Source organism: Arachis hypogaea, chromosome 16 (assembly GCF_003086295.3).
Source record: "Arachis hypogaea cultivar Tifrunner chromosome 16, arahy.Tifrunner.gnm2.J5K5, whole genome shotgun sequence".
Classification (NCBI taxonomy): domain Eukaryota; kingdom Viridiplantae; phylum Streptophyta; class Magnoliopsida; order Fabales; family Fabaceae; genus Arachis; species Arachis hypogaea.
This window is the reverse complement of record NC_092051.1, coordinates 26,054,978-26,081,827: the sequence shown is the minus strand read 5'-3', so window position 1 is coordinate 26,081,827 and position 26,850 is coordinate 26,054,978. Positions and strand designations below refer to the sequence as shown.

Genomic DNA, 26,850 nt, shown 5'->3' with positions numbered 1-26,850 from the left:
TTTATATCCCACAAATAATAGTGGTTCCAAGAAAAAAACTAAACAAATATTTGAGTGATTTTTTCATTTGCAATCTAATTGGATTAAGACTTAAGACTTAATATGAAAAAGAGTATACAATACAAGATTTACTGGTGCTAACTAGGGTTGGTATAAATATAGAGGATGTAAATTATATTTACATAAAAAAAAAATCTGCCTTCTACTAAAATTGAATGATGATGGCCATTCAGATACTACAAAATTAATTGAAAAAAATACTGAAAAAAAGGTTCTGTTCCTTTTAATTCCATTTCTATTCAAACTTCACTTCTAAAATTTTCTCACCAATTATGCAATTGAAAAGTAATATTTTTCTCGATGGGATGGTACTGCGTGTGAAAGTATCTCTTGGCTTTATCGAAGCCAAGCTGCTCGAGCCATTTCTCATATAAGCCTCTTAAGACGGGGTTATCTGTAACACCCTGACTACCAAAGACAACGCTTTCGGCTGCGCAACTCTGATAGCTCGGATATTACGACGACACTTATACTAATTAATATTAAAATATGAGCCTGTTTGAAATTTTAAACCGCAATACCGCTCCCAAAAATACTTTTGATATACAACGTACATCCATACAACTTACAGAAACTCATAAAGAGTACATACATATATATATATATACATACATATATATAAATATTATTACAAGCATAATCCAATACAATTTCCTATCCCTCTTACAGAATATATCAAGATAAAGGCGAGGGTACAATAAACTATAACTAAAACGATACAGGGCATCACAACAACAATTAAATAAGCTCTTCGTAACTTCTGCGCCCATATCCTGAAAGGGGAAAAATGTAGGGGGGAGAGAACATCATCCTCGAAAGGGTTCTCAGTAGAGGGTTTTTGGGAATTACTGTAATAGGATACATGAAGATAACCGCACCAGTGATTCATAACCGTCTTATGCCTCTTTTCAAAAACAACGGTTTACAATAAAAGTAAAGTCAGAAATCTTTTCGGAAAGAAGAACCGTTCAATTCTCAAAACTCAAAAGCCTTTCAAAACGGTTTATCTATGCGGAACCAAAATAGCCTTTCATAATTTTATTCCAAACCAGAAACACAAAACCGAAATCAACCGTCAGTTCATCTCTTTCCAACCACGGCCCTAGGCCCAAACAATCCAACCAACAACCAATCACCACAATCCAACAGAGTTCCAGATGTAAACACAGATAGGAAGTTCAAGCACAAACAAACAGTTATTACAAGTAGAACAGTTAGCAATTAATCACATAGGCAAACCAAGTATAATATGCACACCCAACCAATGTCACACAATTGCATATGATGCATGCCTGTCCCTAGTGGCTGATGATATCATCTGTCGGTTATAGAGCCAACCCGACAAGTCCTGGTAGCTAACCATTGGACTGTCCCTCTGTCGTGCATCCCCAACTCGAGTTATACTCATCATAAACTTGATCATAATCATGATCCATATCCATCACCCTCACTGGTGAATATTTATCCATCACCATCACTGGTGAATATTTATGGGGGAGAGCTCATCCGGGCCTTTCACAGTGCCCGGCCACACTTACGACATTGGGTTAACAGAGCTTCGAGTCTCAACCTGGAGCACATGGTGGCTAGTCATTGCTACTACCCAGGGAAACCCTCATCTCCAATAGTGGAAGTGCAAAAATCACAATTATCAATAATTCAGCATATACATGTATTCATTCTCATCCATGGATCAACATCCATCTCAGCCATCCGGCTTACAGTTCAGTCCAGAACCAGCCAATATTGATAATCACACACAGCCATTCCGGCTCACGGTTCAATCCAGAACCAGTCAATATTCATAATCATACATAGCCATTCCGGCTCATAATAAAACAGCACTTCCACATTCAAAATCATCAAATTCATGAAATCGGCATTTAAGCCATAAATCATTTTCTCAATTCATTTCACTTTGAAATCAAGTTTCAACTCTTTTCAGCCTTGGCTTTAAAGATCTCATTTCTCAAATTATCTCAGGCTCATAAGCCAATTTTACTCAAGGAAAATTTCCTTTTTGAAATAAGCCACTCTCGGCTTCCTCTTTCCAAAACTTCCAAAACCATGGAAAGTTAAAGATTCCTTTTGAATCATTCAAAATCACCCATCCAACAATGGGATTTTTGTAACAAAAGTTCCTCGGCAGAGTCCCAAGTCCTTAGGGGAGAATAGCATAACTCATTTCGCCAAATTCATTTAAAATCATTAAAACCTTGGCTTTCCGATTTGAGTAATAAAATAAGATCTAAGCCAAACCGAGTCACGTAATCATTTACTTCCTTCAAAGCCGTTTCCTTTACTTAGGCAAAACCAGCTTTAACCCCCATGACAAATTCTAAAACGTTTCAACTGTTAAAAATTGTTTTAGTCTTGCAAGAATTCAAAATTCAAAGAGTACTTAAAACCTTTCTCAAAACATTTCAAAATGAAACTTGTCAATAGACACTCAGGTTCTTTCAAAGTCATTGAAACTTCTTTAATTAAAACCCCCAAGTCAAATTCAAAGGCATAAACCCTTTTCACATCCAAACAGCTTTAAAACACAAGTCTCATCTAAATAATTTTTTTCTGAAAGAGATACAATGCCTTTCTTAAGAAGCAAGACTGAATCACAATTTCCTCTTTAATAATTCATTTCAAAAGCATGAATCATTCTTTTCTTGATAATTCAAGTAAAATAGTAGAAGTCTTTAACTCATCATTTTTCCAGACAACATTCAATAAAGACTCAGATTTTATAGAAATTTCGGCAGCACCCCCCCTAAAACTTGGACTTTGCCACCCGGTTCGGGTCCCCACTAAACCGTTCCACAATCCTTTTCAACAGTCCAGAATCCAAAATCAATTCAAAATCAAGCTAAATCCAACAGTCGCCTCATTGGCATATCTCAAGAAAACCGTTTCAAAATCACACCAATATCAACTGAATCAACTCCTTTCCAAAGCTTTAAAGAATCGGTTCAGCATTAAATCATTTATCAAAACCAAATCAATTTAAGCAACCTAGGCTGAATTTCAAGAGTATTCTATCTTTCACATCATCAAAATAATTGAATCAATTCAAACCAATCCTCAACGGATTAAACTCATATCTCAAATCTTTAAAGAATCAACTTCAGACATTACATTTCAGAAAGCCGCACAACAATTCAACCAAACCAACATCCATAGTCATTCGAGTCAATCAAATAATACATAAGGCAGATACAATCACCAAATACACAATATCTCGCACCAGTATCCATATGTAATAATTCCAATACACAAAATATAGTTTTTGGAAAGCGCCCCTACCTCAACACGTTGAAACTACATCCCAAACTCGTTAACTGACTCCCTTTTGCTCGGCCCGAAATCACCGGCAATCAAAACCTTGGCTCTGCTTGCTCTCTCAAAAGCAGAAACAGCTACAAGCGGCATAAGCAAACCGGATTCTAACTCCTAACACATTAATACCGCAAAGACCTTAATATACATAACAGGACATTAACGCGGAGGTTTTCGAAACGTAAAATACTTACTGTAATACGAAAACAAAAATAGCAACGGCCTCTGAACCGGTTTGGCGGTAGCCCCGGCAGCCACCTCAAGCAGCAGCGGCGACCGGACTCCGGCGATAGTGACTGAAACCAACATGCCGCGACAATAAAACTCCCATAATCCCACAAGAAACGAAAACCAAGTTCGAAACCCTTACCGGCATACTTTTCCGGCGACGGCAGCAGTGTCTCAAGTGGCAGAAGCTCAGCCCGGAGCTCCAGCGGTGGTCCCGGAAGTCACAGAACCATCCCTAGGGGTCAGAATCACAGAGATGCAACTTTCTTCTCCCGCAGTGACACCTCCGGCGTCCTGACCCCTTTTTGACGGCGACAGTTCCAACCGAGGCGGCGCCGGCGACGCAAGCACGGCTGGGCATGGTGGTTGAACCCCAGCTCAGCCTCAGATCTCTCTGTCTCTCCTGTTCGGTGTGTCTGGACGGCCTTCTCCTCAACGGCACGACGGCAGAGCAAACCAGACTGGCGACGGCAGAGGTCACGGCGCGTTCGGCGGTGACGCGGGCTGGAGGTGCCGGCGACAGCGGCGACTTCACCTTCTCCGCGCTCGCTCCTCCTTCTCCATCGGTGGTTATGGCTCGCACTCTCTTCAGGTCGCGGTTCTGCCTCTGATGCTGCACAAGGATGATCGGCGACGGCACGAGCTCCTCGCGCGACGAATCGGCACAGTGACGGGCTCGGCGGCTGCGTCGCCCTCCTCCCCTCTCGGATCTCCCTTCCCTGCTTCTCCCTTCTTCCCCTATCCCTGATTTTGCCTCTGTTTTCCTTTTCCATTGCAGCGTTGCTGCTGCTGGTTGTTGGGGGAGGGTTTTGTGGCTGTAGGGTTAGAGGGAAAGGTTAACTGGGTTAGGGTTTTTAGGGTTAGGGGTAGTTTAGGTAATTTTTTAATAAAATTATGGGGTAATATAGTAATTGAAATCCAAATTAAATTCCATACTAATTACATATAGAAAAATACTATTTGATCATCAATTGTACAAATTATTTTCCATAAAATGCCCAAATCAAAATAATTAGAAATAATATAATTAAACCCTTTATTTTCCAAAGTAACAGTATTAATATTCAAAATATTAATTATTTAATCCAAATCATATAAAAATCCTTATTATTTCACAACTATCAACTTTATAATATAATTATAGCAAATAATCCAATAATTATCAAATTGGATAATAATCATAACTTATCTCAAATTCAATAAATCAAAACTCGCTTTAATTTTCTTTAATAAAGAAATTTCTGAAATTAAAGCTACAGAAACACTGAATTTGAAATTAGCTAATGATAGCCCTTTTTCAAAGGTTTTGGGTCTTACATTATCGAACTATTCCGCTACACGAACCTAACATATATAGAAATTTAGTCTTTCACTGATTTAGAAATGTTGTAAGAAGATAAATGCAAAACAAACTTAAATTACAATACTCCACAATTATATCATTCATGAAAACTAATGACAAATTTGCAACAGTTCTTACATTTTCCATGTAAATAGTTTCTAACAATTAACTCAATTCTTTGAAAGATTGTCCTTTCTTTGGTTTAATTTAACCTCCGTCATTCAAGTAATCTGCTTAAAATCAGTAATATGTTAAATCAACATATAAATAAAAGCTCTATAAAAAAAAACATTGGAGATGGAAAGAAAAAATACAATACGTGAAGGACATGCCATGATCTCCAGAAAATGATAGTCACATCTACCAGTTTTAAGTTTTTTGACAATATTTTACAAGTTCTAAAAATCATAACAAAGAGCAAATTTCAACGCTAGTTTTTCCTCCACCTGCATAGACAATAGAAAGCAATTTATATCACTATATGAAGATATTGATATATATTCCATATATTGTTATTATACATGAATATGCAATATCTTAAATATTTTGACAACCTTCATATACTCGAGCATAAAAAAAGCTATAAAAAAATTTACACAAGAACTTGCCTCAAGTGTAACTTTCTAAAATCTGAATTCTGTATATTTTTAAAGTTTAGAGGGTTATCTATCTTTGGAAAAAAATTTTAGCGGCATATCAAAAAATTATTTCTGCATAACTTCCAAATCTCTTACGGATCCCATAAAAAATAATTTTTTCGATTAATATTTGTCAACTTGCATAAAAATGCATCATATTTAAACTATTTTACAAATAGAAGAAACTAAAAAATAAAAGCAATTTTTAATTTTTTATTGTCTATCCAAAAGAGATCTTCTGAGCTTTGAAAATTAACTTCTTTTAACTGCAAAAATACAAAATTATTCACAAACTATTTGATAGAAGTGAATAAATTCATAAAACTAAAAAGATGCATGAAAAGTACTCATCTAAATCAATTCCAAAACTTCTCCTGTAATCGGTACAAAATTAACCTCTGTCTATCTCTATTCCCATTTCTTTTAGGATAGGACTCCAATTGAATAACAAAGTCATCTCTAGCAGCGTCAAATTTTTTAATCATAATTTCATACTACCAAAAAGTTACATTAAGGACAGGGAAAAAGTGACAAAAAAGTTCACCTAAGCTTAGAGGACGTTTCAAATGTTATAGGTATTAGATTTTAGTTTGAAGAGTCTATCCCAATCTTTCAATCTAGAACCATAACGAGTAGTCAATGTCCAATTTATAGTTCCTATAGTTTTATACTATATTATTAAACAAATAAACAAATAAATAAAAAGAAAAGTTAGACACTAACACTTTTCGTTAACATTCTTTATCATTTTAGATTAATATCTTATTTTTATATTGTTTTAATTTAAAAGTTAATTTTAATATTTAGAATTAATTAAATATTAATTAAAAATAATAAATTTTATTAATAATATAATATTATTAATAAATAAATAATGTTAGAAAAATAAGAAAAAGACAAAAGAAAAAAGTTGCTTAGATAAAGTATATATTTGTGTTTTAGCACATAACTGTATTGGCATCACTTCTTTTTTTTTTTTTTCCAATTTTGAGTGAGCACGTGAACATTCACTTCATCCTTTTAAGATTTTTAATTCGAGAAAGTCTTGCGAGCTAATATTGTAAAACTAGCATTTCAATTGATATTTAATATAAGAAAAAATTATATAAGGATATTTTTGAAGGAGTATTTTTAGAGTATTATTTTTTATATTTTTAAAAAATAAATTAATTTAAAATTAAAATTTGTATTAAATTTGATTTATAAAATGAAACCGGTATCACCTTAAAGATATCGTATCATTTTAATAAAAAACTAATAAAATTTTACCATTCATATAATTATGTTGATGAAATAATTAAAAATAATATAAAATTCTAATTAAACTAATACTAATCATCAGAAAAGCAAATTCCACTTTTAGTTTTAAATCACTATTTATGATATATGATTCCATAAATCTTTTTGTAGGACCCAAAATAGAATGAAATTAAAACTAGTATTTGAGATGCTCTAAAATTTTTAAAAATAAGAACATCTAAAATTCAATTAGAAAAAATATTCCAAATCTAAATTTAACAAAAGCTAATTTTTAATGGACTTCGTATGAGACTTATTTAATAACTTGTTATAATATTGACTGAAATTAGCTATTATAGTATTAGTTCTCTAACATTATTTTTTCAAATTAGATACTTATACTTTCTTATTTATTTATTAATAATTATCACATGCATTTAGGGATGGCAAGAAAATCCATACTCAGCGAAAATTATTTGCGATAGAGTCTAATAAAAATCTGCAAAATTTCCACGGAATGTGAACTCGTCTCGCGAATAAATAGAAACGAGAACGGAAATTGAGGTACTCGTCGCACAAAATTTTCATGAAAAAAAATTTACTTAAATGTGCTTATACATATGAGATGTGTAAGTAATTTTAATTCATTTTATTTTAATTTATATGTTTAAAATTTTATGTGTATGTCATTATATGTTAAATTTGTGTTTGATTTAATATTTGGTTGAACTTAATAATATCAATGGATACCTAAGACACCGAATCTTTTAGAAATTAAATAATAAATTATTTATGATTCATTTTATTTATTCTCAAAATTTTATTTTCAGATATTTTTATATTAGTTGGATATTTTTTATTTATAATTTAAAGTTTTAATAATTAAAAAATAATAAAAAATTTATATATTTTAATTTAAATAATTAAATTTTAAATTTTATTTTATGAATAAAAAAATTAATTTAGTTATCTCTAATTTTTTAATTAAAGTATATATTTTTAAAATGATTTTAAAATTAATAATTAAATAATATTTTTATATAATTATTGTTAAATTAAAATTAATTTTTAGTTATTATATTATCTTCATTTTCATTGCATGTAAGTATCTGCCTCATTTTGCGGAGAGAAATAAACGAAGACGCGTGACAAAAATATAAAAATATAGCGAAGACGAGGACATTTTACTAAAGACGGAGGGTGGGAGAAAAATCTCCACTCACATAAAAAGTTAAAAACTCATTGCCATTCCTACATGCATTTGTCTAAGCAATATTTTTTTTTTTTTGGTTAATTAGAGCTTGGGACTTCGAAGTAATTTACTCAAAATATTTTTTTTCGTCATTGGCCTTATTCTTTTTTGGTCACGATCTTTAGGCCTTAAGTTAGTGGCATAAAATATTTCACGTTTCCACGGTTTTAGTTTTGTTTATTCGGCCCATTAATATTGGGCCTACAAGTAAGCCTTCCAGTATTTGAGGCCCATAATAATTACTGAGATGTGTTAATACTTAATACATTAAAAAACAAATTTCTAACAAAGAATGATTTAGACATTAAGAAAACTAACTATAAAATAATTAAAATTAAAATTATATCTATAAAAAATAAATTTTATTTACAAAAATATTTAATTATTAATTTTTTATTAATTATATTAAAAAATAAATTAAAATATCCAAATTATCCTTGTCTTCAAGATTTCAAACTCTTCTATGTCTTTCTTACATCACCCTTGTCACGCACCTGAAAAAAAAAATCATATCCATGCCAAAGAGTCTCGCACAAACCTCAAAGCCAGTGCCGCAGTGCTCCCTGTTCCCCAAGGCTCCAGATCTGCGGGTTCCAAAGCCACAGTCTCCCGCTGTCCGTCGACCATCGGTGTCCCAGTGCCTCGCCGTCATCTCCGATATCGAGCCGCCTTTCCCGACGGCCGTTGTACTCTCAGGTCTTCTCCGAAGTCCATAACAATGTTGGCGACGAGGAAGACATCGGCCAGTGCATGCAGATGAGTGGCCTTCTCATTGTGTATGTTTTTTGTCGAAGAACTAGGCTTAGAACAGGGAGGGAGTGGGGAGAGGGGAGAGGGGGAATTGTTTGAATTTTGGGTTCTTGGTGAGTTGGGAATAGAAAATCTAGGATTTCACTTTTCTGCTAAAGCAAATCAAATATCTCGCATCGCTCCTTCGATACACCGCCTCCCTCTTCACCTTTCGTCCCTGGGGTTAGTTCTTATTCTTGTTATTGTTTGCTGAATGTGAATCATATATTTTATCCTTCAATTCTTATTTTGTTCTTTTTAGATGATGCTATTGTCTCTTCTTTGATTATTATTTTTGGATTGTTACACTTGAGTTGCAAACAACGCTGTCCGTTAATCCTCGCTGGCGACGCCTTCTTCCTCCTTAACCGTTTTCCTTCTTAGATCTTTCCTCTCTTTTGTGTGTGTAGCCGCTGCTGTGGTTCAATGTTGGCAGCGATGCTGGTTCAAGGTCGCGTGTATGTGAAGTTGTTGCCGTTGGTTCGAGCTGTGTTTTCAGCCTTTTTAATGTCCACAGCGATGGTTCTTGTGTGTGTGCGCACGCCTGGTTTAATGTCAGCGGTAGTTCACATGTGTAAACTTATTTTTCTCATGGTGGTTAACAATGGTAGTTTTAGAGGCATAAGAAGAAAGATTGAAGATAGAGTTAACCACAAAAAATATCCTTGAATTATTTAAATATGGACAAAAATATATTTAAATTTTACTATAGAAATATTTTTAAATAATTTAAAAATATAATAAAATATTTAATAGTAAATATATATTTTTAAAAAAATTTTTAGAGATTGAATTTTGATCAATTTTTTATAAACATGATTATAAAAATAAAATATTATTAATTTATTATACTTAAAATTTGGTAATTTTTCGTTAAGTATATATATATATTTTTTATATTTTTTTATTAATAACCAATAATATTTTTAAAAAATCACAAAATAATATATACTTAATAAAAAATTACTAAATTTTAAAAATAATAATATCTCATTTTTTAATAATGCTTGCAAAAAATCATATCAAAATTCACTCTCTAACGTATTTTGTGAGAAATACATATTTAATGTTAGTTTTTTTGTAAGATTATCTAACATTAAATATGTATTTCTCAAAAAATATATTAGGGATTGAATTTTGATACATTATTTTGCAAGCATAATTAAAAAAAATGAGATATTATTATCCTTAAAATTTGGTGACTTTTTGTTAAGTATATATTTTTTTTGTAATTTTTTTGGTAACAACTAAAAATATTTTTAAAAAATAAAAAAATATATATACATGGAAAAAAGTCACCAAATTTTAATAATAATAATATCTCACTTTTTTAATTATGCTTGCAAAAAATCACATCAAAATTCAATCAATAAGGCATTTTTTGAAAATATATATTTGTCATTGGACATTTTTGTCACGTTTTAAAATTATTTAAAGACATTTTAGTTGATAGTAAAATTCGGATACATTTTTGTCAGCGTCTGAATAATTTAGGGACGTTTTTTGTGGTTAACCCTTAAAGATAATAAGATAGACTGGGTATTTTAATTTTTTTTCAATGAAATTAATAAAAAAAAAAAAGTAACAATTAGATATTTTTATCAAATAAAAATCATTATATATATAACTTTAATTTTAATTTTTTATGATTAATTTTATCTGCATCTAAATTATTTATGATTAAAAATGACTATTTAACTTTTATCATAATAAAGCATAATAGTGACGTGATAAATTTTTTTGGCCTGTTAAAAATTTTTCAAGCATTTTACTTCATAGATAAATGGAAAATATAGATTCTTATTCCTTTCAGCGTGACAAAAAAAATTTTAAGCCATCATATATTATATAGAAATAATAAAAGACTTTTTCATCACTAAAAATTTTATTATATTAAGTGAACACCTTATTTAAGTCTTATATCTTGGTATAGATAGTATTTTATGATGGCTCCAATTATTTGTTGTAGACTTTTTATTTTTGAAATATTTGGTAAAATAAACAATCTAAGTTGCTTCTCTGCATAGTATATTCAACATGAAAACATATGTTCACATCCCAACAATCAGTTAGCATTTCTCCCACCAACTTGAACTCTTATTATACCTATTCTAAATATTTTGAAAGTAAATTTTTCAGTTCCTCTTCCTTATCTCAACCTCCAAATATAATACCACAAAGTCATTAATAATTAAAGAAAGAAGCCATTTTTTTATTTATTTTGTGATCAAAACACAAAAAAATTTACAGAATTAATAACTTAAGATTCCAGTTAAAGTTTCTATTTCCATATTCAGTATCAAAACGATTGCAAATCTAATATTTCTTCAACACTTCTCCAGAAAATATTAAATATAAGCCAAGTACTTTCACAAAGCACAATTATATATCGTTTTGTCCAGCATCTAGGTGTATGTGTTTGAAAGGTAATTTTCAAATGCATTTGGTTGAGTTAAGAAAAATGAGTGTTTTTTTATGATAAAGTTTTCAATAAGAATATTTTACAGAAGGTATTTTGTTTAGCCTGTAGAAAATGCTCTCAAATTTTTAGGCTTTTCACATATATTTATATAATTCTTAGAAGTATAATTAGATTAAACAACCAGACCTTAAATGTAGTCGTTACCAAAACTAATAGAGAATTATTTATATACCTGGGCATGCAGAAGAAATCGTAGGTAGGCTTAACTTATTCTTCTCATCATCAAACAGTTGATTCTGTTTGTACCTTGACATGAATTTTATACAAGATTCAATAAGGATAAAATCTCTACTACAACTTATATTGAAAATTATCATCACTACCGATGATCTAAAAAAATCTTGTCAGCTTCTTGAAAATCTGTAATAACAAATATTTCACATTTAAATCAGGAATAAAAGAATAAGAGAATAGCAGTCTGATACAAAGATAAACCAAACAAGTTAGAATTCATAGAAACTGAATATAGGATGCTAGAATTTAAAATGGTGGTTTAAATAATAGCCTAACCACATAATTCATAGACTAAAAGTGAATATTTAAAGCATCATCTGAAGGGAAAAATGTTGAAATGAGCGGCAAAGGAGGTCCTTGACTAGGAAAAAATTGACACAATCACTGTTTTTTTTTATTAATATTAGATAAAAACTCATTCAAACTTTATTTCCCCAACATAACTATCTTTGCAAACGTCACACAGCCACTGTATTATCAAGCAAAGTCATTATATAAGCTTACATAGTGACCTTATAAACCATCCCATAAACATAGGGGAATATATTTTTTTTAAGATAAAAAATAACCATACCTGTGACCTATTGACATTAGTATCTTGGATGGTCATTCATAAAACTTTCTCTTGGTGTAACCCAAATTTTCATGTTTGGCCTTCAGAAGCTTCAAGATATTTTTTCATAAGTTAATTTTAAATTTTTAATATCTAATTCTTCTATGTAAATTTCAGCTTTAATTAATTCTTTATGGAAGATCAAAGTTTTCTTTATGGTACTAAGGATTTTGTTTGGATAATAAATAAATTGTTAAGGCATTGGATAATTCTGATCATTGGGTTTTTAAGAATGCTCCGATTATCAGACTTACAATTTTCGACTTTTTAGGAAATTTGGAAGGAGTTATTTTTTATATGAAGAACAACTTGGACTAGTGTCTCAGAAGTAATTTCTAAATAGTTTCATCCAATACACTCTTTATTGCAGTCTGTTCTAAGAGCCAACATGAATAAATACTTTGACATAAATTCAAATACCAAGGCTCCTTAAACTATTATAAGATTAAGACTCTTAAGCATGCATGGGACAGTTATATTTGCAACAACAAAATACTATGTCTTTGTATATCAGTTCTCTCACAATTCATAGAATATTTTCATCTTGATGCAAAGTGATCTGATTATTCTATAATCTCGTAGTCTAAAATTCCAATGCAACCATATAACGATCATAATATTACTATAAACCGAACAAAAATGTCAGGAAAGTTCTCGAAAAAAAAAAAAAATAATAATAATAATAATAATAATAATAATAATAATAATAATAGATCATTTCACACTCGTTGAATGTTAAGAGAGGAAAAACCTGCTTGCCAAACAATTCTTTGGAGAAATCTTAATAGGCTCTGACTGAACTTACTTGTTTTTGCCAACTAAAATTTACGGTCACACCAATAACCAAAATTATATATAAATAAAGACCCAAAATAGAAAAATAATAAAAGTTTCAGCTGAATATACAAAAATATATTTTTTTTAACAAAAGAACACTTATTTTACTTTCTATAACGAGAAGAGGATTGATGAAAGGATTTTTCGTATGGTTTAGAATTTCACAAATAAACTTTTGTTGCAAGTATAGTTTCTAAACCAACAAACAATCCCCATACAAAAAATTGGTTGTCACAAGTAACAAACCCCAAAAAAAATAATAACCGAAGTATTCAAACCTCGGATCGACTCTCAAAGGAATTGCAGGGAAGTGTTCTCGTTATTGGTTATGGTCAAGTATATTTTGGGGTTTTTGAATAAAGGACATGAAAGATAAATTGCAAGAGAGTAAATGAAAACTCAAATGATAAAAAGGTCTTGGCAAGGAATGATGGTCAAGGATCTTTATCCTTGTCACTAACCACAACATGATAATTGCAAGGATCAATCCCATTAAATCATCCTCTAACAAGTGAAGGAAAGTCAAATGAGCTACATCAATCCTAATCCATAAGTCGTAACCTTCTCACTAATTACTTTAGGGAAGGCTAGAGTCAATGGACACCAATTATCAACACTTGGACATTAGCAACTCAATTTCATCTAAATTACCATCCCAAGCCAACAACTCAAAAATATACTCTAACATCCTTCCAAGCATTTTATCAAACACTTGGAAAGCATAAAGGGAAACAAAGGTAAAATTGCAAGAAATATAAATCTACAACTACTCAAAGCAAGAAAACAATAACAACAAAGCAATTGAACAATAAAAGAACATCAAACATAAATTGCATTAAAGGAAGGTAGAAGAAACAAGAGTGCATCAATCTAAAAGTAAGCAATTACAAGAAATAAAATACTAAACTAAGAAAGCAAAGGTAGAGGAACAAGGAATTACAAAGGAAAAGTAAATCAAAGCATGAATTAAACCTAGATCTAAGAAATCCTAATCTACATCTAACCTAATTCTAGAGAGAAAAGAGAGCTTCTCTCTCTAGAAACTAACTAAAGCATGTTGAAAACTCAATTATGTGTCCCCCCCCTTGACTCCTCTTGATTTCTGCATGTAATAGGATCAGAAATGAGTTGGATCTGGGCCTGAGAAGCTCAGAAATCGCCCCCAACGTTTTCACTTTAATGAGGTCACGTGCAAGCATCGACGCGTACGCATGGGTCACGCGTACGCGTCGATTGACATTTTTACTATCCATGCGTACGTGTCGCCATGCGACTTCATATCCACGCATGCGCGTCTGCCATCCGTGCGCATCTGCCACGCGTGAGCGCCGATGAATGCATCCCAAATCCTTGCTTTTTCATAATTTTTCCACTTTGCATGCTTTTCTCTTCATTCCTTTGATCCATTCCTAGCCTTTTTAACTTGAAATCACTAACAAACACATCAAGGCATCTAGTAGAATCAAAGGTGAATTAAAATTAGCTAATTTAAGGCTTAAAAAGCATGTTTTCACTCTTAAGCACAATTTAGGAGAAAGTTATAAAACCATGCTATTTCATTGAATAAATATGGAAATAATGGATGAAATTCACTCAAATTTAGCATAAAATGTACCACGAAATAGTGGTGCATCAAGGATTCAAAAATGAGTTGTGGAAGTTACCTCAGAATCGGGCTTGTTGGTGTTTGCTTTTAAGCTCTTCAGTGATACTATGCATGCCTGAGACAACGTTATGAAATCGTTGAGGTTCCCAATCCGAAGTGCTGTGGAGAATTTTTTCGACATGCCTCTTTTTACTATGATTAACAATTTGTACTTGGGAAAGCTGAAAAAGAGAGATCAGGTGGCAGTACGCTGTAAGTTTATTGATGATAAGAGAAGAGACGGTGTATGAAAAGGATGAAAAGTTAAGGTTTTGGGAGGAAAATGTTGGGCCACCGTGGAGAGCTCTCGACCACTGAATTGGCTCTGATACCACTTGTTGGGCTATTTGAGAGACCATCGAATCAGCTCTGATACCAATTATTGGGCCGTTGTGGGAAGCTCTTAACTGCCAAAGAAACTTCGAGGAGGAACTAAGTGAGAGAACATAAAATGAGAAGACACCACATCCAACTCAAAAACATAAGGTGTCAAATTAATGGGTCTCTCATCTTATAAAATCCTTAATCTTTCCTGTTTTCTTTCAATGTGGGACTAATTCATGACACTCCTCACACTTGCTACATAACAATTTTTTCCACAAGTGTGAGTCACCACATTGGGCACATAAACTCCCCTTCTTTCTAGCTCATCCACCACATGAATTGTTCCTCTTCCACCACAAATGAGTATTCGTCCAGCATACCGTCACACCACACTGTGGGACACGCCATTAAACCGATTCTGCCACATATGAGTGTTTGTCCAACACACCCTTACACCCACTGCAAGACACGCCTTAAATCACTAGACCGATTAACCATCGGCTCTGATACCGTTTGTTATGCTATGATCGGGAGCTCTCGACCACCTAATTGGCTCTGATACCACTTGTTAGGGCACCATGGAGACTACCGAATCAATTCTGATACCGCTTGTTGGGCCACTATAGGGCGCTCTTAACTACCGAAGAGACTTCAAGGAGGAACCAACTGAGAGAACATAAAATGAGAAGACACCACATCCAACTCAAAACCTTAAGGTGTCAAGTTAATGAGTCTCTCATCTAATAAACTCCTTAATCTTCCTTGTTTTTCTTCAATGTGGGACTAATTCATGACACTTAACTTGCCCTCTTTCTAGCTCTTTCTCTTCCACCACAAATGAGTGTTCATCCAATACACCGCTGATAAGGAATAAATGCCGGTTAACAATTGACCAAAGGATTTTTCTAATTCAATGTCGCAAAGTATAGTCCCAACCAACAAATTATCCTCAAATCAAAATTACAAGAATGTCACAATAATCAAATCAATAACCAGGAGTAGAATCCCGGGTCGTCTTCCCTAGGACTTGCAACATGATGCACATCATTGGTTAGGAACTTTTGGGGTTTGGATTGCTTACGAAAAAAGTAAAAAATGACAAGTATATAAAAGCAACAAACAACTAACAATTAAATTGAGATAGCTAGAAATATCAATCAAGCATTGCCTAACTAACAAGCATGCATCAAGATAACTACAACTAAAAGCATATATGAATAAGAGATATGAAATTAAAATGAAAAAACTAGGAAACTAAGACTAGTAAAGGTGAATGACAATCAATCAATATAAAGACCTTGGCTAGGGGTGAGAATTGGAGTTCCTATCCTCATTATCATTACCAATTGTGATGGAAATTATCTATTGCTTTCACTTAGTTATCCTCTAACAAATGATAGAAAGTCAAGTGAATACAATTAACTTGAGTTCACAAGTCCTAGTCAACTCCTAGTGAAAGACTAGCTTTAGTGAAGTTCAAGCTAACTAACACCTTCCAATTACCAATCCACATTGGAGTTTGATAATTCAAGAGTTTCCAATACTCAACTCCAAAACCAAGAGTAGAAATCTACTCCATAATCATAAGATGTATTTTCATAAACACCTTATGTACGCTAAAAAAAGACATTATAAAATTAAGAAATAAATCCAAATCAAAGCTACCCACTAACAATAATTGCTAATAATAAACTAAATAACACCAATGGACATGAAAGAAAACTCAATGCATTAATAGAAATTAATTCCAACAAGATCCAAATTTAAAACTCAAAATAAGTAAAATTGCAAGAGTGTTAAGTAAAAATTAAGGAGTATAAACTACAATTAGGACACTAAAAACTGAAATTAACAAGAGCTTAGTTCATGGATTGAACTGAAAATGGGCAACAAACACCAAAACCTAGAGAGAAGTGAGAGTTTCTCTCTCAAGAATTCAAAAACTATCTAAAAACTAAACTAATGGAAGGTGTCTTATTCTCCTTCACTCATAGCCTCTAATTTTCAGACTGGGCCAGAAGGAGCTCTGAAATCGCCCCCAATGTGTTCCCTTAAGTGAGGCACGTGCCACTTGTCACGCGCACGCATCAGCCATGCGTACGCGTCGGTCGAGTGCTGCATCTGGTCACGCGTACGCTTCAGTCACGCATACGCGTCGGTACCAGCTTCTCAATTCTCTTATTTCTTGTGTTTCTTCCACTATTGCATGCTTCCTTTCCATCCTCTAAGCCATTCCTGTTCTATAAACTCTGAAATCACTTAACACACGCATTACGACATCGAATGATAATAAGAGAGGATTAAGAATTAACATTTTTTAAGGTCAAAGAAGCGTGTTTTGAATCATAACACAAAATTAGGAAAAAATCTTAAAAACATGTAATTTATATGAATAAGTGTGACAAAAGTTGACAAAATCCACTCAATTCAATCCAAAATAAACCAAAAAATTGTGGTTTATCAACCGCCGGACCACACCAGGGGACACACCGTCTGGACCACCCTTATCGAGAAGACTTTCGATGCTTCACCTTAATACTTCTTAAATCACCAGACCAATTAATCATTGGCTCTGATACCACTTGGTGGGCCACCATGGGGAGCTCTCGACCATCGAATCAGCTTTGATACCAATTTTTGGACTACTATAGGGACCACTAAATTGGCTCTGATACCACTTATTGGGCCATTGTTGGAAGCTCCTAACTACCGGAGAGACTTCAAGGAAGAACCAAGTGAAAGAACATAAAATGAGAAGACACCACGTCCAACTCAAAATCTTAGGGTGTCAAGTTAATGGGTCTCTCATCTAATAAACTCCTCAATCTTTCTTGTTTTCTTTCAATATGGGACTAATTCATGACACTCATCACACTTGTTACTTAACAGGAAATAAATATTGGGACGTGCCCAAAAAGTTGGAGAGAGATCTATGTTAGGTTGGTTAAATGAAGAATAGGGAGAGAAGTGAAGATGATCGATTCACTATTCATTTGTTCATTCAATATATGGTTAAATTTGCCCTTAAAAATACTTCGTTATCTAAATTAGATTTTTTTAATAAAATTTATTTTTTAAAGATTTTAAATTAGTATTATTAGTTCTTCTATTAATTTTAGTGTTCATATCATCAATGTTTACTAATATAATACACTAAATGACATCATAATATATATAACAATTCCAATATACTACTATTGACACCACACAAACTACAAGATATACTAGATCGTACTAATTAGCTAGCTGCTAACATGATAAGTTTATATAATTAGATTAAATCAATTTTAAATTGAGAGGATATTGAGACATTGAAAATTTTCAATTTCTAATTGATTTAATCTAATTTATAAATTTATCAAGTTAACAACAAGGCTGCGAGAACCGGACCAGTCACTGAACCGGTCAAGTAACTAGTTTGATGGTTTAATGGCCCAACCGGGTCGAATTGTAACACCATGTCACACAGAGCTTTACGCTTAGGACACAAATCAAAGGTGGCGAAGCACAACAACCTCTAATAATAAAATGGGTTTGCTACTATGTAGATTCCAAATTCCATCTACAGGTGTAGAGGACATGTGTCGGCCGTCTAACAATGTACATTGCGATACATGTGGAATCTCAGTATGGCACGAGTTTTGAAAAGTATGTGTGTAGGAGAGTAGGGTCTGAATCTCTATAGAGCATGCACAGGTTGGCTAGGATCATTAGTGGAGTTAGTAAGTTTGTTTAATGTTAAGGATTAGTTTATTAAATAATTATTATATTAATCTTTTAAAAATATTAAAATATTTTATTATTGGTAACAATTAGTACTTTTTGTATAATAATACACACTTGATGAAAGAAAATAAAATTGTGTTAACAAATTTTAAAATAATATACTTGTCATATATTTTAACTCGAAAAAAGGTTAAATTTATTGATAATAATAATAATGAGTGTCAATGTCTCAATGATGTAAGCAAAAATAAATAATCAATATAAAATTAGTTAAACTATTAAATTTATATTTTTTTTGTATTAATACGGGACTTAGAGTTTAGAGAAGAAAAACTTAGATATAAACTATGCCGGATAAGATAGTTCATTTTTTTATCATTATTTAAAATGTTATCTAATTTTTGAGAGGTAAGTCTCAAAACACAAAATCATTCTCTAACAGCAAATTCTTTTTGGCTGAAAATTAAATTAACCCTGTTCTTTAGGAGGGTGGTTGAACAATCCTGTTTTTTGAATTGTTATTCTAACATTTAACTATTTTAGTACTTAATTAATTTTTGTCCAAAAATTAAGGAAACGATTTTAAAACAAATTTCAAAGATGATTTTGAACGCAAAATTTCATGGAATAACAATGTTAGATTTCACCTAAACCACCAAAATTATCAAAATCACTCGAAACCCAAACCAAATTCGTGAAAAAGAGGGGAATAGAAAACGGAGCAGGAAATTTGTGGAAGGACGATTTTAAAACTACATTGAACCATAGGGACGATTTTGTATGCAAAAAAAGGTTGGGGATGAAAAATTTTTTTGACCTAAACCATAGGGATCAAAATCGTACTTAACCCTTTTAAATAAGAGTATTTTACAGAAGGTACTTTGTTTAGCCTGTAGGAAATGATCTCAAATATTTAGTCTTTTCACAAATATTTATATAATTCTTAGAAGTATAATTAGATCAAACAACCAGACTTTAAATGTAGCCATTACCAAAACTAATAGAGAGTTAAATTTATATACTTGGGAATGCAGAACCAATCATAGGTAGGCTCAACTTATTCTTCTCATCACCAAATAGTTGATTTTGTTTGTACCTTGACATGAATTCCATACAAGATTCAATAAGGGTGAAATCTCTACTACAACTTGTATCGAAAATTGCCATCACTCCCGAAGATTTGAAAAATCTTGTCAGTTTCTTGAAAATCTGTAATAGCAAATATTTCACATTTAAACCAGGAGTAAAAGAATAAGAGAACAGCAGTCTGATACAAAGATAAACCAAACAAGCTAGAATTCATAGAAACTGAATATAGGAGGCTAGAAGTCAAAATGGTTGTTTAAATAATGGGCTAGCAACATAATTCATAGACTAAAAGCAAACATCTAAAACATCATCTGAAGGAAAAAAATGTCGAAATGAGTTGCAAGGGAGGCCTTTGACTGGGGAGAAACAAACACAATCACTACTTTTCCTTTATTAATATTAGATAAAAACTCATCCAAACTTTATTTCTCCAGCATAACTGTCTCCGCAAATGTCACACAAGCACTATATTATCAGACAAACTCATTATGTAAGCTTACATAGTGACCTTATAAACCATCATATAAACATAGGAGAATATGTTATTTTTTTATGATAAAAAAATAACCACCCCTATGACCGATTGACATTAGTATCTTGGATGGTCATTCATAAAATTTTCTCTTGGTGTAACTCAGATTCTCATGTTTGGCCTTCAGAACCTTCGTGATATTTTTTTCATAAGTCTATTTTAAACTCCTAATTTCTAATCCTTCTGTATAAATTTCAATTTTAATTAATTCTTTTTGGTGCTAAGGATTTTGTTTAGATAATAAATAAATTCTTAAGCCATTGAAAAATTCTAATAATTGGCTTTTTAAGAATATTCCGATTCTCAGACTTGCAATTTTTGACTTTTTAGGAAATTTGGAATGAGTTACTTTTGATATGAAGAACAACTTGGACTAATGTTTTAGAAATAATTTCTAAATAGTTTCATCCAATACACTCTTTATTGCATTCTGTTTTAAGAGCCAATATGAATAAATGCTTCGACATAAATTCAAATACCAAGTCTCCTTAAGTTATTATAAGATTAAGACTCTTAAACATGAATGGTACGGTTATATCTCCAACAACAAACCACTATGTCTTTGTATATCGATTATTTCATAATTCATAGAATGTTTTCATCTTGATGCAAAATGATCTGATCATTCTATAATTTCGTAGTCCAAAATTCCAATACAACCATATCACAATCATAATATTAATAGCAACAGAATAAAAACGTCATGAAAGATCTAAAAAAAAAAAAAAAAAAAAAAATAATAATAATAATAATAATAATAATAATAATAATAAATATTTCACACTCGCTGAATGTTAAGAGAGGACAAATCTAAATGCCAAACAATTCTTTAGAGAAATCTTAACAGGCTCTAGTTAAACTTGCTTGTTTCTGCCAACTAAAATCTACAGTCATACCAATAACCAAAATTATATATAAAGAAAGTCCCAAAAGAGAAAAATAATGAAAGTTTCAGCTGAATATTCAAAAAGATTTTTTTTAACCAAAGAACACTTATTTTACTTTCTATAACAAGAAGAGTATTAAAAAGTGAGTTGTGAAAGTTACCTCAGAATCAGGCTTGTTGGCATTTGCTTTCAAGCCCTTGAGCGATACTATGTATGCCTTAGACGGTGTTATGAAATCGTTGAGGTCCCCAATCCAAAGCGCCACGGAGAATTTTTCCGATATGCCTCTTTCTACTATGATTAACAATTTGTAGTTGAAAAATTGAAAAAGAGAGGTCAGGTGGTGGTACATGGTAAGTTGATTGATGATAAGTGAAAAGAGAGGGTGTATGAAAATGATGAAAAGTTAGGGTTTTGGGAGGAAAATATTGGGCCACCGTGGGAAGCTCTCGACCACCGAATCGGCTCTGATACCATTTGTTGGGCCACTTGGGGAACCACCAAATCTGCTATGATACTACTTATTAGGCCGTTGTGTGAAGCTCTTAACTACCAAGGAGACTTCAAGGAGGAACCAAGTGAGAGAACATAAAATGAGAAGGCACCACATCCAACTCAAAACCTTAAGATGTCAAGTTAATGGGTCTCTCATCTTATAAACTCCTTAATCTTCCTTGTTTTCTTTCAATGTGGGACTAATTCATGACACTCCTCACACTTGCTACATAACAATTTTTTACACAAGTATGAGCCACCACATTGATCACATCAACTCCCCCTCTTTCTAGCTCCTCCACCACATCAACTCCTCCTCTTTCTAGCTCTTCCTCTTCCACCACAAATGAATGTTCTTCCAATATATCGCCATACCACACTGTGGGACATGCTATTAAACTGATTCCACCCCATATGAATGTTCGTCCAACACACCCTCACACTACACTGCGGGACATGCCCTTAAACCACTAGACTGATTAACCATGGGTTCTGATACCACTTGTTGGGCCACTGTGGGGAGTTCTCGACCACCGAATTAGCTCTGATATCTCATGTTGGACCACCGTAGGGACCACCGTATCAGCTTTAATACAACTTGTTGGACTGTTATAGGGAGCTCTTAACTATCGGGGAGACTTCAAGCAGGAACCAAGTGAGAGAACATAAAATGACACGCCGTCTGCCCCACCTTTGCCAGGAAGACTTTCGATGCTTCACCTTGAATACTTCTTAAATCACCAGACCGATTAATCATCAGCTCTGATATCACCTATTGGGCCACCGTGGGGAGCTATCGACCACTGAATCAGCTTTGAAATCACTTTTTGGGCTATTGTAGGGACTACTGAATCGACTTTGATACCACTTGTTGGACCGCTGTTGGGAGCTTTTAACTATCAGGGAGACTTCGAGGAGAAATTAAGTGAGAGAACATAAAATGAGAAGACACCACATCCAACTCAAAATCTTAAGGTTTCAAGTTAATGTGTCTTTCATCTTATAAACTCCTCAATCTTCCTTGTTTTCTTTCAATGTGGGACTAATTCATGACGCTCCTCGCACTTGTTACTTAACAGGAAATAAATATTGGGACACGCCCAGAAAATTGGAGAGGGATCTAAGTTAGGTTGGTCAAATGAAGAATAGGGAGAGAAGTGAAGATGACCTATTCACTATTTATTTGTTCATCAATACATGGTCAAATTTATCCTTGAAAATACTTCGTAATCCAAATTAGATTTTTTAATGAAATTTAATTTCTAAAAATTTTAAATTAGTATTATTAGTTCTTTTATCACTTTTATTGTTCATAGCATCAAAGTTCACTAATATAATACACTAAATGACATCACACAAACCACAACATATAATAGACTGCGCTAATTAGCTAGCTGCTAACTTGATAAATTTATGTAATTAGATTAAATCAATTTTAAATTGAGAGGATATTGAGACTTTGAAAATTTTTAATTGATTTAATCTAATTTATAAAATTATCAGGTTAGTAACATGGTTGCAAAAACTGGACCAGTCATTGAACCGGTTAAGTAACTGGTTTGATGGTTTAATGGTCCAACCAGAGTCGAATCATGGTTAATTCGATTTAAGTAAATATAAAATATAATTATTAAAAATTCACTATAAAATTTAAATATTTAAATTTAATGACTTCTAAATTAATAAAATTCAACATAAAATACTATCGTTTTGAACACAGAAAAAAAAAAACAAAGCCTAAAATGGCACAACACCCCTCCCCCTTCTTTCTCTCAAAAACAATTGAACCAAACCTAAAACGGTGCAACCCTTGCAGCCACTTCACACTCACCATCAGCAACCCTAGCAGCCACCTTCCCCATTGTTATCGTCGAACTCCTCTCCTCGGTTAGAGGGTGACGTCAACTGCCGGCTTTGTGTCATACAGAGCACGTTGTTGTTGTCATGAAGGTTTCTCGACCTTGTTCTCGTCGCCGTCCCAGACGTCTCTGCTCGACTTCTCTCTCTTCAAGCTTGCGCTCTCTCTCTCTCTCTCTCTCTCTCTCTCTCTCTCTCTCTCTCTCTCTCTCACGTGAAACGTGAACATCTTTGCTAGCCTCTGCTCTTCGCCGTCACCTTTGTTTAACTGTTCGGCCGTCAGCTCCTCGCGAACGTCTTTATTGCTCGGCTGTCTTTTATTCTCCAGTGAGCACTCCTCTATTGCTTCTTTAGTACTAAATTTTTTTTCTGAAATTAATTATGATTAATCTATACCTCTGAGTTAATTATTCTTGTTAATTTTTCTGATTTTTTATTAAAAAAATTTCTAAGTTAATTTTTCTAAAATAATTTTGTTGATTATTTTATGGTAATTGTTAATTCCGACTTTTGAGCTTTCTGAATTTTGTAATTGTTAATTGTGTATTTTGAAGTTGTATGTATCATTGAATTGTTGCTGATGTGAATAGAAATTTTATGTAATTTTTTGTTCAACAATCAACACTTAGTTATTGGCCATATGTAATTTGTGTAAGTTTAGGTTCAATAATTAGAAATTTGTGTAAGTAGTGTTTAAAACTAGTTTGTTCTTTTAGTGGTGGAATGTAATGTGTTTGTTAATTATAGGCATTTTAATTTTCTGTAGTCATAAATTTTAATGTTTAAATTTGTGAACTTTCAATAATAAATTATAGACATTTGAATTTTAATCTACGAAATTTTGAATTTTGAATTTCATTAAATCAGAAGTCATTAAATTTAAATATTTAAAATTTATAGTGAATTTTTAATAATTTTATTTTAAATTTATTTAAACTGGTTTATCCACGGTTCAATTTTGGCTAGACTATTAAACCATCAACCTAATCACTTGACTATTTTAAGGACGATTTGGTTCTCATAACCTTGCTACTAACCTGATAAATTTATAAATTAGATTAAATCAATTATAAATTGAAAAATTTCAATGTCTTAATATCCTCTCAATTTAAAATTGATTTAATCTAATTACATAAACTTATCATGTTAGTGTCAGTAGTGTCTTATGGTGCTCACATTTAGTAGAAAAAAAAAGTCAAAAATCGATGGAGAACAAAACTAAATACCTTAAGTTATATTTACCAAAAAAAAAAAATTATCCTCAATTTATTTATTAAGTCTTGTCATATTTTATGTCTAATAACGCTGCTTTATCTTACCATGTTTGAATTTAAAGAAAAAATTGTGTACTGTGTCTAATCATTATGTTCGCATATGATAGAAGTTGATAACAAATGAAACTAAAAGATCTTAAATTATATTAACTAAAATTGAAAATCATGCGTCTGTATATTTTAGTGTTCTATCTTATGGTATTCACATTGAACAAAAAATATTATTTGTACCAATAGATTATCTATGCATTTTTTTTTATCATGTGTCTGTATAATTTAGTAGGTAAATATCATGTGTCTATTACGAGATCCAAAAGCTTATTTATGCACAAATAAATAAAAAATATTATGTGTACACACAAAATTATGTATAATATATGTTTAATTTATTTTTAATATATATTTTATATTCTAATGTATATTTGATATTTTGATTATTTTTATAAAGGTATAGTTGCAAATAATTTTAGCATCATAGTAAAAAAGTTCCATCAAATTAGTGAATATTAAAATGTGAAAAATGATTGTCTTTAGTTAGATACGGTTTAGGCTTAACAAAATTGTGTATACATCAATTAAAGAAGCTTACAACAAAAAGTAACACAAAACTCCATAGCCTCTTATTCGACTCTATAGTCAAGATTTACCTGCTTCTTTACATTCAACATTTAAATAAAATTCATCACCTATATGGCTTGAATGATGATTTTATAAGTTTGATGATGTTGGATGGTGGAAGTGCTATTATGTTATGAGCCGGAATGACTGTATATGATAATGAATTATGGCTGATTATGGAATATGTTATGAGCCGGATGGCTGAGTATGAATATGGATGATTATTGAGTTGATAAAGTAATTGTTGCACTTCCAATTATCTGAGATACGAGTTTTCTTGGGTAAAAGCAATGGCTAGCCACCACGTGCTCCAGGTTGAGACTCAATACTCTGCTGACCCTATGTCGTAAGTGTGGCCGAATACTGTGAAAGTTTCAGATGAGCTCACCCCCGGGTATAAACACCAGTGTGGGTGTTATGTGATTTTGATTATGATTGTGAATAACTCGAGTTGGGGATGCACGATAGAGGGACAGTCCAATGGTTCGCTACCAGGACTTGTCGGGTTGGCTTTATAACCGACAGATGAGACTCATCAGCCACTAGGACAGGCATTTATCATATGCATGTATGTGACATTGTTTGGGTGTGCATATTATACTTGGTTTGCCTATGTGATTAATTATGTTTAATTGCTATTTGCTCTACTTGAAGTAATTGTTTGTCTGTGCTTAAACTTTCCTACGTATGTTTGCGACTGAAACTCTATTGGACTGTGGTGATTGGTTGTTGTTTGGATTATTTGGGCCTAGGGCCGTGGTTGATCATGAGGTGGGCCGAAGGCCATGTTTGGTTGATGTTTCTGGTTTATAAAAGTATGAAAAACTAAACTGGTTCAGCATAGACTTAATGAACCTATACTTGGAGTAGGTTGGTCATTCATACTGTCTAGGAAAAACCTTTTGAAAGGCTTTTGAATTTTTGAAGAAATAACAGTTTCCTCTTTCAGAAAAGATTTCAGATTTTTAATGGTAAATCATCGGGTTCTGAAAGTATGCATAAGGTGGTTATTAATCATTGTAATGGTTTTATTTTCACGTATCCTATTATAGTAATTCTCAAAAGCCATCTACTGAGAACCCTTTCGAGGATGATGTTCTCACTTATCTACAGGTCTGTTCTCTTTTCAAGTTATGGACGACGAGGTTCGGAAGGGCTTATTTCATTCTGTTTAGACGATATTTTGGATTGTTTTAGTATTTATGTTTTCCTCGCCTTTAATTTTGCAAGTTCTGTAAGAGGGATAGGATTTTGATATGAAATACTTGTAAATTAATAATAAGTATTTATAAGTATTTTTTGTGAGTATTGTAAGTTGTATAGTATGTATGGATGTATGTTACCTATCAAAAAGTATTT

General features: G+C 32.4%; 2 pseudogenes; both read right to left on the bottom strand.

The window, feature by feature from the left end:
* Window positions 1–323: 323 nt before the first annotated feature.
* Window positions 324–6,346, bottom strand: LOC140173129 (protein NAR1-like; annotated as a pseudogene).
* Window positions 6,347–10,572: 4,226 nt separating this feature from the next.
* Window positions 10,573–23,604, bottom strand: LOC112756893 (protein NAR1-like; annotated as a pseudogene).
* Window positions 23,605–26,850: the final 3,246 nt, after the last annotated feature.